The following is a 13,702-nucleotide window of genomic DNA, read 5'->3' as shown; positions in this document are numbered from 1 at the left end:
ATGGTCAAGGTTTCCTGGCCATAGGCAAGTGTTGTCACTTGATAACGAGATCACATGATTAGGAGAATCATGTGATGGACTAGACCCAAACTAATAGACGTAGCATGTTGATCGTGTCATTTTGTTGCTACTGTTTTCTGCGTGTCAAGTATTTGTTCCTATGACCATGAGATCATATAACTCACGGACACCGGAGGAATGCTTTGTGTGTATCAAACATCGCAACATAACTGGGTGACTATAAAGATGCTCTACAGGTATCTCCGAAGGTGTTCGTTGAGTTAGTTTGGATCAAGACTGGGATTTGTCACTCCGTATGACGGAGAGGTATCTCGGGGCCCACTCGGTAATACAACATCACACACAAGCCTTGCAAGCAAAGTGACTTAGTGTAAGTTGCGGGATCTTGTATTACGGAACGAGTAAAGAGACTTGCCGGTAAACGAGATTGAAATAGGTATGCGGATACCGACGATCGAATCTCGGGCAAGTAACATACCGAAGGACAAAGGGAATGACATACGGGATTATGTGAATCCTTGGCACTGAGGTTCAAATGATAAGATCTTCGTAGAATATGTAGGATCCAATATGGGCATCCAGGTCCCGCTATTGGATATTGACCGAGGAGTCTCTCGGGTCATGTCTACATAGTTCTCGAACCCGCAGGGTCTGCACACTTAAGGTTCGACGTTGTTTTATGCGTATTTGAGTTATATGGTTGGTTACCGAATGTTGTTCGGAGTCCCGGATGAGATCACGGACGTCACGAGGGTTTCCGTAATGGTCCGGAAATGAAGATTGATATATAGGATGACCTCATTTGATTACCGGAAGGTTTTCGGAGTTACCGGGAATGACGAATGGGTTCCGGGAGTTCACCGGGGGGGGGGGCACCCACCCCGGGGAAGCCCATGGGTGTTTGGGGTGCCACACCAGCCCTTAGTGGGCTGGTGAGACAGCCCAAGAGAGGCCTATGCGCATAGGAAAGAAAATCAAAGAGGAAAGGGAAAAAAAGAAGGAGGTGGGAAAGGGAAGAAGGACTCCACCTTCCAAACCAAGTGGATTTCGGTTTGGGAGGGGGAGACCTTCCCCCCTTGGCTCGGCTGACTCCCTTGGGAGTCCTTGGACCCCAAGGCAAGTCTCCCCCCTCCTCCTCCTATATATAGTGGGGTTTTAGGGCTGATTTGAGACGACTTTTCCACGGCAGCGCGACCACATACCTCCACGGTTTTTCCTCTAGATCGCGTTTCTGCGGAGCTCGGGCGGAGCCCTGCTGAGACAAGATCATCACCAACCTCCGGAGCGCCGTCACGCTTTCGGAGAACTCTTCTACCTCTCCGTCTCTCTTGCTGGATCAAGAAGGCCGAGATCATCGTCGAGCTGTACGTGTGCTCAACGCGGAGGTGCCGTCCGTTCGGTACTAGATCGTGGGACTGATCGCGGGATTGTTCGCGGGGCGGATCGAGGGACGTGAGGACGTTCCACTACATCAACCGCGTTCTCTAACGCTTCTGCTGTACGGTCTACAAGGGTACGTAGATCACTCATCCCCTCTCGTAGATGGATATCACCATGATAGGTCTTCGTGCGCGTAGGAAAATTTTTGTTTCCCATGTGACGTTCCCCGACAGTGGCATCATGAGCTAGGTTCATGCGTAGATGTCTTCTCGAGTAGAACACAAAAGTTTTTGTGGGCGGTGATGTGCGTTTTGCTGCCCTCCTTAGTCTTTTCTTGATTCCGCGGTATTGTTGGATCGAAGCGGCTCGGACCGACATTACTCGTACGCTTACGAGAGACTGGTTTCATCGCTACGAGTAACTCTGTTGCTCAAAGATGACTGGCGGGTGTCAGTTTCTCCAACTTTAGTTGAATCGGAATTGACCGAGGAGGTCCTTGGATGAGGTTAAATAGCAATTCATATATCTCCATTGTGGTGTTTGCGTAAGTAAGATGCGATCCTACTAGATACCCATGGTCACCACGTAAAACATGCAAACAACAAAATTAGAGGACGTCTAACTTGTTTTTGTAGGGTATGCTTGTGATGTGATATGGCCAACGATGTGATGTGATATATTGGATGTATGAGATGATCATGTTGTAATAGTTAATATCGACTTGCACGTCGATGGTACGGCAACCGGCAGGAGCCATAGGGTTGTCTTTATAACTAACGTTTGTGCTTGCATATGCGTTTACTATTTTGCTAGGACGTAGCTTTAGTAGTAATAGCATGAGTAGCACGACAACCCCGATGGCGACACGTTGATGGAGATCATGATGATGGAGATCATGGTGTGACGCCGGTGACAAGAAGATTGTGCCGGTGCTTTGGTGATGGAGATCAAGAAGCACGTGATGATGGCCATATCATGTCACTTATGAATTGCATGTGATGTTAATCATTTTATGCACCTTATTTTGCTTAGAACGACGGTAGCATTATGAGGTGATCTCTCACTAAAATTTCAAGACGAAATTGTGTTCTCCCCGACTGTGCACCGTTGCTACAGTTCGTCGTTTCGAGACACCACGTGATGATCGGGTGTGATAGACTCAATGTTCACATACAAGGGGTGCAAAAGAGTTGCGCACGCGGAACACTCGGGTTAAGCTTGACGAGCCTAGCATGTACAGACATGGCCTCGGAACACATGAGACCGAAAGGTCGAGCATGAATCGTATAGTTGATATGATTAGCATAGAAATGCTTACCACTGAAACTATTCTCGACTCACGTGATGATCGGACTTGAGATAGTGGATTTGGATCATGTACCACTCAAATGACTAGAGGGATGTACTTTTTGAGTGGGAGTTCTTAAGTAATATGATTAATTGAACTAATTGTCATGAACATAGTCTAATGGTCTTTGCGAATTACGATGTAGCTTGCGCTATAGCTCTACTATTTTTTATATGTTCCTAGAGAAAATTTAGTTGAAAATTGATAGTAGCAAAACTTTGCAGACTGGGTCTGTAAAACCGAGGATTGTCCTCGTTGCTGCGCAGAAGGCTTATGTCCTTAATGCACCACTCGGTGTGCTGCACCTCGAGCGTCGTCTGTGGATGCTGTGAACATCCGACATACACGTTTCTGATGACTACACGATAGTTCAGTGCAAAGTACTTAATGGCTTAGAAGCAAGGCACCGAAAATGTTTTAAAACGTCATGGAACATAAGTGATGTTCTAAAGAGATGAAATTGTGATTTCATGCTTGTGCCCTTGTTAAGAGGTACGAGACCTCCAACAAGATTCTTTGACCACAAAGTAAAGGAGAAAAGCTCAATCGTTGAGCGTGTGCTCAGATTGTCTGAGTACGACAATCACTTGAATCAAGTGGGAGCTAATCTTCCAGATGAGATAGTGATGGTTCTCCAAAAAGTCACTGCCACCAAGCTTTGAGAGCTTCGTGATGAACTATAACATATCAAGGATAGATACAATGATCCTTGAGCGATTCGCGACGTTTGACAGTGCGAAAGTAGAAATCAAGAAGGAGCATCAATAGTTGATGGTTTGAAAAACCACTAAGTTTCAAGAAAGGCGAGGGCTAGAAGGGATAGTTCGTGAAACGGCAAAACAGTTGCTGCGCTAATGAAGAGACCCAAGACTAAACCCAAACCCGAGACTAAGTGCTTCTGTAATAAGGGGAACAGTCACTGAGGCAGAGCAACTCTAGATACTTGGTAGATAAGAAGGCTGGCAAAAGTCGAGAGAAGTATATTTGATATACATAATGTTGATGTGTACTTTACTAGTACTCCTAGTAGCACGAGGGTATTGGATACCGGTTCGGTTGCTAAGTGATTAGTAACGCGAAATGAAAGCTACGGCATAAACGGAGACTAGCTAAAGGCGAGGTGACGATACGTGTTGGAAGTGTTTCCAAGGTTGATATGATCAAACGTCGCACGCTCCCTCTACCATCGGGATTGGTGTTGAACCTAAATAATTGTTATTTGGTGCTTGCGTTAAGCATGAACATGATTGGATCGTGTTTATTGCAATACGATTATTCATTCAAAGAGAATAATGGTTACTCTATTTGCTTGAATAATCACCTTCAATGGTTTATTGAATCTCGATTGTAGTGTTACACATTGGTGCCAAAAGATACGAGTTAATGATGATAGTACCACTTACTTGTGGCACTGCCGCTTGAGTCATGTTAGTATAAATTGCATGAAGAGGCTCCATGCTGATGGATCTTTGTACTCACCTGTTTTCGAATCACTAGTGACATGCAAACCATACCACATGAACAAGGCCTTGTTTTCATTGAGATGAAATAAGATAGTAACTTGTTGGAAGTGATACATTTTGATGTATGCAGCCCAATGGGTACTGAGGCACGCAGTGGATATCATTATGTTCTTACTTCACTGACAATTTGAGTAGATACAGGAGTATTTACTTAATAAATCACAAGTCTGAAATGTTGAAAAGTTCAAATCCGTTTCAGAGTGAAGTTCGTCGTAACAAGAGGATAAACTGTCTACGATATGATCATAGAAATGAATATCTGAGTTACGAGTTTTGGTACGCAGTTAAGACAATGTGGAAATTGTTTCGCAGTTCATGCCACCTGGAACATCATAGTGTGATAATGTGTCTGAACATCATAGCCACGCACTATTTGGTATGGTGCATACTATGATGTCTCTTATCGAATTACCACTATCGTTTATGGGTTATGCATTAGAGACAACCGCACTCACTTTAAATAGGGCACCGCGTATTTCCGTTGAGATGACACGGTATAGACTGAGGTTTAGAGAAATCTAAACTGTTGTTTCTTGAAAGTTTGGGGTTTCGACACTTATGTGAAAAAGTTTCAATCTGATAAGCTCGAACCCAAAGCGGATAAATGCTTCTTCATAGGGTATCCAAAACAGTTGGGTACATCTCCTATCTCAGATCCGAAAGCAAAGTGTTTGTTTCTAGAAACGGATCCTTTCTCGAGGAAAGGTTTCTCTCGAAAGAATTGAGTGGGAGGGTAGTAGAACTTGATGAGGTTATTGAACCATCACTTCAACCAGTGTGTAGCAGGGCGCAGGAAGTTGTTCCTGTGGCGCCTACACCAATTGAAATGGAAGCTGATGATGGTGATCATTGAGCTTCGAATCAAGTTACTACAAACCTCGTAGGTCGACAAGGTCGCGTACTGCTGCAGAGTAGTACGGTAACCCTGTCTTGGAGGTCATGTTGTTGAGCAACAGTGAACCTACGAGTTATGGAGAAAGCGATGGTGGGCCCAGATTCCGACAAATGGCTGGAAGCCATGAAATCCGAGAGAGGATCCATGTGTGAAAACAAAGTGTAGACTTTGGTAGAACTACTTGATGGTCATGGGACTATTGAGTAAAATGGATCTTTAAAGGAAAACACACAATGATGGTGATAAGTCACTATTAAGAAAAGCTCGACTTGTCGCAAAGATGTTTTCGACAAGATCAAACAGTTGACTATGATGAGACTTTCTCACTCGTAGCGATGCTAAAGGTCTGTTAGAATTATGTTAGTTGTTGATGCATTATTTATGAAATATTGCACGTAGGATGTCAAAACATTGTTTCCTCGACAGTTTCCTTGAGCAAACATTGTATGTGATACAACCAGGAGGTTTTGTCGATCCTAAAGATACTAGCAAGTATGCAAGCTCCAGCGATCCTTCAATGGACTGGTGCAAGCATCTCGGAGTTGGAATATATATACTTTGATGAGATGATCAAATATTTTGGGTTTGTACAAGGTTTATGAGAAACTTGTATTTCCAAAGAAGTGAGTGGGAGCACTATAGAATTTCTGATAAGTATATGTGGTTGACATATTTTGGATCAGAAGTAATGTAGAATTTCTGTAAAGCATACAAGGTTGTTTAAAAGGAGTTTTCAAAGGAATACCTGGATTGCGCTACTTGAACGTTGAGCATCAAAGATCTATGGAGATGGATCAAAAGCGCTTAATGAAAGTTTCAATAAGATGCATGCCTTGACAAGTTTTTGAATGAGTTCAAAATAGATCAGCAAAGAAGGAGTTCTTGGTTGTGTTGTAAGGTGTGAATTTGAGTAAGACTCAAAACCCGACCATGGCAGAATAAAGAGAATAGACGAAGGTCGTCTTCTATGCCTTAGCCGTAGAATCTAAAGTATGTCATGCTGTGTACCGCACCTGATGTGTGCCTTGACTCAAAATCTGTTGAGAGGTACAGAGAGTGATCCATAATTGAATCACTAGCAGCGGTCAAAATTTATCCTTAGTAACTAATGGACTAAGGAATCTTTCTCGATTATGGAGGTGGTTAAAGAGTTCGTCGTAAAGGGTTACGTCGATGCAAGTTTTGACACTAATGCGAATAACTATGAGTAGTGAAACGGATTCGTATAGTAGAGTAGATATTTGGAGCATTTCCGAATAGCACGTAGTAGCAGCATCTATAAGATGACATAAAGATTTGTAAAGAACGCACGAATCTGAAAGTTTCAGAATCGTTGACTGAAACCTCTCTCACGAGCAAGACGTGATCAGACCCCGTAACTATATGGGTGTTGGATTCGTTGGAATCACATGGTGATGTGAACTAGATTATTGACTCTAGTGCAAGTGGGAGACTGTTGCAAATATGCCCTAGAGGCAATAATAAATTAGTTATTATTATATTTCTTAGTTCATGATAATCGTTTATTATCCATGCTATAATTGTATTGATTGGAAACACAATACTTGTGTGGATACATAGACAAAACACTGTCCCTAGTAAGCCTCTAGTTGACTAGCTCGTTGATCAAAGATGGTCAAGGTTTCCTGGCCATAGGCAAGTGTTGTCACTTGATAACGGGATCACATGATTAGGAGAATCATGTGATGGACTAGACCCAAACTAATAGACGTAGCATGTTGATCGTGTCATTTTGTTGCTACTGTTTTCTGCGTGTCAAGTATTTGTTCCTATGACCATGAGATCATATAACTCACGGACACCGGAGGAATGCTTTGTGTGTATCAAACGTCGCAACGTAACTGGGTGACTATAAAGATGCTCTACAGGTATCTCCGAAGGTGTTCATTGAGTTAGTTTGGATCAAGACTGGGATTTGTCACTCCGTATGACGGAGAGGTATCTCGGGGCCCACTCGGTAATACAACATCACACACAAGCCTTGCAAGCAAAGTGACTTAGTTTAAGTTGCGGGATCTTGTATTACGGAACGAGTAAAGAGACTTGCCGGTAAACGAGATTGAAATAGGTATGCGGATACCGACGATCGAATCTCGGGCAAGTAACATACCGAAGGACAAAGGGAATGACATACGGGATTATATGAATCCTTGGCACTGAGGTTCAAACGATAAGATCTTCGTAGAATATGTAGGATCCAATATGGGCATCCAGGTCCCGCTATTGGATATTGACCGAGGAGTCTCTCGGGTCATGTCTACATAGTTCTCGAACCCGCAGGGTCTGCACACTTAAGGTTCGGCGTTGTTTTATGCGTATTTGAGTTATATGGTTGGTTACCGAATGTTGTTCGGAGTCCCGGATGAGATCACGGACGTCACGAGGGTTTCCGGAATGTTCCGGAAACGAAGATTGATATATAGGATGACCTCATTTGATTACCGGAAGGTTTTCGGAGTTACCGGGAATGTAGCGGGAATGACGAATGGGTTCCGGGAGTTCACCGGGGGGGGGGGGCCCACCCACCCCGGGGAAGCCCATGGGTGTTTGGGGTGCCACACCAGCCCTTAGTGGGCTGGTGAGACAGCCCAAGAGAGGCCTATGCGCATAGGAAAGAAAATCAAAGAGGAAAGGGAAAAAAAAGAAGGAGGTGGGAAAGGGAAGAAGGACTCCACCTTCCAAACCAAGTGGATTTCGGTTTGGGAGGGGGAGACCTTCCCCCCTTGGCTCGGCTGACTCCCTTGGGAGTCCTTGGACCCCAAGGCAAGTCTCCCCCCTCCTCCTCCTATATATAGTGGGGTTTTAGGGCTGATTTGAGACGACTTTTCCACGGCAGCCCGACCACATACCTCCACGGTTTTTCCTCTAGATCGCGTTTCTGCGGAACTCGGGCGGAGCCCTGCTGAGACAAGGTCATCACCAACCTCCGGAGCGCCGTCACGCTGCCGGAGAACTCTTCTACCTCTCCGTCTCTCTTGCTGGATCAAGAAGGCCGAGATCATCGTCGAGCTGTACGTGTGCTGAACGAGGAGGTGCCGTCCGTTCGGTACTAGATCGTGGGACTGATCGCGGGATTGTTCGCGGGGCGGATCGAGGGACGTGAGGACGTTCCACTACATCAACCGCGTTCTCTAACGCTTCTGCTGTACGGTCTACAAGGGTACGTAGATCACTCATCCCCTCTCGTAGATGGACATCACCATGATAGGTCTTCGTGCGCGTAGGAAAATTTTTGTTTCCCATGCGACGTTCCCCAACACATCTACATACGAAGTGGCTACAATTAGTGCCAATGAAGCAAAAATTTAAAACTAAAAAGGTAAAAAAAATCTCACCGGTGAGCGGAGGGGCGGCGGCTGAGGCGCGGTGGGGCGGCGGCCGGGGCGCGGAGGGGCGGCAGGACGGCGGCCGGATTGTGGGGACGGCGGGGCGTCGGCCGGAGCGGAGGGGCGGCGGCCGGGGCGAAGGGGCAGTGCCGAGGCGAGATGCGGACGACGGCGGGCGCGGAGGGGCGGCGTCCTGGGCGCGGCAGAGCCGTGGCCGAGGCGCGGAGTCGCGGAGGGGCGGCTGCCGGAGCGCGAGGCGACGGCTGGAGCGCGGGGCGGCGGCGGGGCGAGATGCGGTGGGGCGGCGGGTCGACGAGGCCACGTCGGGGGCGCGGGGCGCGGAGGTGCGGCGGGTCGACGGCCGGGGGGCGGAGGGGCGGCGGGGCGGCGGCCGGAGCGCGGAGGGGCGGCGGGGCGGTGACCGGAGTGCGGGCCGGCGGCGGGGCGAGATGCGGCCGAGCTATTTCCTCTCGCGCGGGGGAACCAACTCCCTCCCGCGCGAGGAGGGAAAATGAGTGCGGGTTGGGGGCAGGCCCCCCCCCCCAACCCTCACTTCTACAGGCTGGGAAGGGATTTGAGGGTTTGACCTCTAATTTTTTTTACGGGTTTAAGGGTTTAAGGGTTCTAGTCTACGCCGTTTTTCCGATGAAAACTGTAAAAAAGCGGTTATTTTTAAGGGTTTGAGGGTTTGAGGGTTTTATTAGAGATGCTCTTACTAGACTTGCTCTTAGGCTGATGATAGCGCGCGAGCTGTCCATGGAGGCAGTTGCATGCCGAGAATGGGTATGAAGTGGAAAACCGTCTGATTCGAAAAAGGCAAACACTCTATATCAGAAGTCTGATCTCACACTATCCATCAGACCTCTTAGCTTCCGTTGGATTTTCACAAAACCATCCAATGCCTTGCACATCGTCTATATATAATATATAATCCCATCACACACCCCGCCCCCGTTCTCACAACCACGACCTAACCACCACAGCCGCCATCCCGACGCTTTGCGCCCGTCACCGCTGCCGCCGGCGATTGTGGTGACGATGACGATGGGGAGCTGGGCGAGGAGCATCTACTTGACGAGGACGTCAACATGGAGTGGCTTCCCATCAACGAGGAGTGTCGGCTAACTCTCCACGAGCCTCGTGGTCATGATCTGCGGAGATGCTCGATGCCCATGGTTGTGAGCTGTCGAGATTCTAATTCTCCATGAGCGTCGTGGCCGTCATCAGCCAAGGCCGATGAGAGCAAAAGTGTGCACGTGCACCGACCACCGTGAGCGAGACGTTTGATGGCCGATCCCCTCGCATGGTGATCAGCCATGGAAGATCGATCATCTCAGTATATTGATCTCCTGTGTCGCTCTCTCCATAGCGCGTGCAACTTCGCCCATCTTCGCCGTTCCAATCCCGCTGCGCCACCGACCGCATTCGTCATGGCGAGACCGACACCTTCAGTCTATGGCGAAATAGACACAGACCTCCCACTGCACGGTGCCGTTGTTCGTGTCGCATACTTCCTGCCATTGACACCACTGGTTCCTAGCTCGACGAGTTCTGTGTATTATGTTTGAGAACCACATATGTGCTTCAGTTTCATATGTGGCATGTTTTGGACTTACGCACCCTATGCTTCCAAAGACTACTTGTTTGCTTCTTTCTTTTACAGTCACTACAATGCATCCGTGTTCATGCTTCAACAATTATCGAACTATGTTTTCAGTGTCTCACCTTCACATGAAATGCATCAATTCACACTTCAAGCATCATAAAATTATTCTTCAAAATACGACTACACTTTCCTCATAACAAAAGTTATGAAGCATGGTATGTAGTATTGGAAGCATGTTTATCTCATGATGGAAATAAGTCTGGAATGAAATAAGAAAACACATGACTACAATGAAAATCATATATAAAATCAAGATAATTAAAAGTAGTTTATGAATATAATTGAAAGCAAATTTCATTCACCGTGCTTTAGATGGAAGCAAACTTCAGTTATGTTGGAAGCAATGTCAGTGGAGTAGAAAGAAAATATGCTTCCCGATGTTCCAAAATTATTGTGATAAGGCCATTAATTTATTTCCTTAAAATCTATAACAATTAGTATCAAAAAAATCAGATATTCTGAGCTATTATCGGAGGAAAGGGCAGCACATGCAAATCTCACCTACGGTAAATGCGGTGATTGGTTTCAAAATTGGTAACTTCCACATGAGGTGGGGCTGCATGCAACCATGCATCATCCACCACTCATTCAGATTGCATCCAACGGTCTTCAACTAGTCTGATGAAAAACAAAACATCAGTAGTCTGATGTCTAGTGTTGTCCTTCGAAAAAAGAACGAGGCAACGGATAGATAGCCTCCATACTAGTGCACCCCTTTCACTTTGACCCCATACGTGTATATAAAATCGATGGAGATCGATAGAAACCTGCTAATTAAACTCGTAAAGTCTATGATTTCTATTTTGGTTAAAAGGAATTTATATTACTCAATATTTGGACATCGTCCATACAGAGCTGGGGACTAGCCAGGGTCCTTACCTAAGGAACACTGCAGTCCGCGGTTCCATTCGACCATAAACAACTAGAAAATGTCTAACATTGGTGCACGAATTAATATTATTATTCACTTCGATTTATAGTAAGTGTCACAGTTTTAAACCATGGTTGAGGAATAGGTCTCTGTAGGTGTATATTCATGGTGATCTTGGGTAACCCATCAGGACACGACGGTGCCCACGTAGGGGTGTTCGTGCTTGGGGTAGGTGCAGCCGAGCCCGAACGGCAGCCACCCGCCGTAGCCGCCCCAGTTATTGCTGCACTCCTTGATGGCGACGTCGCCCAGCACCCTCTTCCCCTTGGCCGCGACGAGGGTCACCACCTTGTTCTCGAACACGAGCTTGCACGGCTCGTCCCCGCCCCCGACCCTGCACGACCACGCCTCCGGCCACTGCTCGTCCCACACCACCACCCCGCTCATGATGTTCCCGGCGTACCTCCACTCGCACGTCACCCTGGGCTCGCCGGATCCATGCAGCAGGTAGCCGCCCGAGTCGCGCCGCTTCGGCGCCGGGTCGAAGACGCTGTCGTAGGTCCGCCCCATGGTCGTGCCGTTGTCCACCCACCACTCGATGGGCGAGTCGTCGCAGTAGAAGAACATGGAGTAGTCGTCGTTGGCCATGCGGTCCTCGACGTCACACCGGAACGTCGTCAGGACGGCGCCCTCGCTCGGCAGCGCCCGGGAGCACGGCCACCGCCGCCCGTTCTTGTCGGTGATCAGGCAGTCTTTCGCTGCCGCTGCAGCTGCTTCCGGTTTGGGGCTTCGTTTGGCCTGCACGCCGCTCTGGGCGGCGGCTGGGGGAGGGGCCAAGGCGACGGCGGTGGCGACCAAGGTGACGACCATGCCGAGCGCCAGCCGACGGTGATCCGAGGCTTTCTTCTCCATGCCGTGGTTATTTGGTTTCTTGTGTGTGGCGTTTGCCCGGGAATGCAATGCAACGCACGTCTCTTTATATATTGGTCGTGTCGTTTCGTGTCGACGACCCGACGGGCGTTCTCAGGCTCAATCTCAGAGACCGTTAGCATGGAGGTTAATTTGCAGAAACGCACCTCCGGTCCATTAATTTGCAAAACCGTGCGTTCTCAGTGCATTTACTGATCTCTCCGTTTCAGACACATGGGTACGTGTCATGAATCTCCTCCTTGCAGAAACATCAATTTCTCGTGTAAGCACAGCCATACATGCAACGGTGTAGACTGATAATGCATAATAAGTTAGACTAGTGTGATGCATATAACACTAGTTTAAGTAACTATTTTCACAGTACAAAATAACTTAGTAGCAGCGTTATAAACATGTTTATTTATTAGTTTGTAACACATCGTTTTTGAAAAAACACTATGTTACAGTAACATATTATATATGTTATTTTAAATATATTTTTCCGTTAAATATAGGACACATAAGCAAAATTATCTTTGAATGCACTATGTTACTAGCTAAGTTACTCCCCCTGTGACCAGCCTTAGAGCATTCACAGCCAGATCCTTCAAACCCGTCTCAAACATCCGGATAGTCCACCTGATCACTAACCGATCACAAAAAATCGATCAATCCGGACCCTTCATATCCATCTCAAACGATCGGACCGACAAACATCCCCATATCCATCTCAAATATAAGTACGATATGAGGGCTCGCGACACGTCCGGACACGTCCGGTCAGTCCGCTGCGTAGGACGCGACCCCATCCCGGACCATCTTTTTTTTATTTATTCATTCTTTTCTCTTTTTTTTCTTCTTCTTCATCAATCACGTGCAAATGACCGAACATACGAGAAAAAATATGAAAAGTGTGGCTGTGCGGCCCAAAAAACAAGGGTTCAAAACAGACGCATCTGATCACTGATTGATCGTATCCGCGGATGTGTGAGGGGTTGGACTTGCATGTTTCGGTTGTAGATACTCTTAGAGGGCTCAAATACCCGGCTGTCAGTGACCAGCCAAGTCAGCACAAAAACTTTGTCAGCCAAGTCATCACAAAAACTTTGTTTTATTGATTCAATGGACTAAAGTAACCCGTTTTAAGTTGTTTGAGGGACTAAGTTTTGCTAGTTTTGTAGTCGATGAACCATTTCGGTACTTTCAAAAGAGTCCGGGGATGAAAAGTATTAAGTTTCTCTTTTGTTTACAGTTTTGCTTACGCAATTGTTACACAATCGCGACGATTTCCAGGGGCTTCACTCCTTGGCTTGGAGTGAGCAGTGGGTGCCAGCCAATTATTTCTTGGTCTTCAAAAAAGAGTAGCATTCACTGTTTTGCTCCTGGGCGTTTCACTCGATCTTCGTCAAACCCTCTGCACGATCGCTTTTCATGCTTCCTGCACCTCCACCCCACGTCGCTTTTCTCCTTTCGCTCAGATCCTACCCGATCGGACTCTCTCTCTCTCTTTTTCTAAAAGAGATTAAACCCTTGATCTCTGCTATGCAGCCATTTTTATTAATTATTTTTTAATAAAAACACATATTAATTTATCTAAATCATCATTCAGGTCTATAAACTTGATAATGTGGAGTGCTTTCACTCTTCATATTTAAAACCGGTGACGTTGTCAATCCATCTACATAACGTATCGGGACCAACAACCGGTGTAGCCTATCTAAAACGCACATCATCTTTATACG

Source organism: Hordeum vulgare, chromosome 5H (assembly GCF_904849725.1).
Source record: "Hordeum vulgare subsp. vulgare chromosome 5H, MorexV3_pseudomolecules_assembly, whole genome shotgun sequence".
In the NCBI taxonomy this organism is placed as follows: domain Eukaryota; kingdom Viridiplantae; phylum Streptophyta; class Magnoliopsida; order Poales; family Poaceae; genus Hordeum; species Hordeum vulgare.
This window is presented reverse-complemented; position numbering follows the sequence as displayed.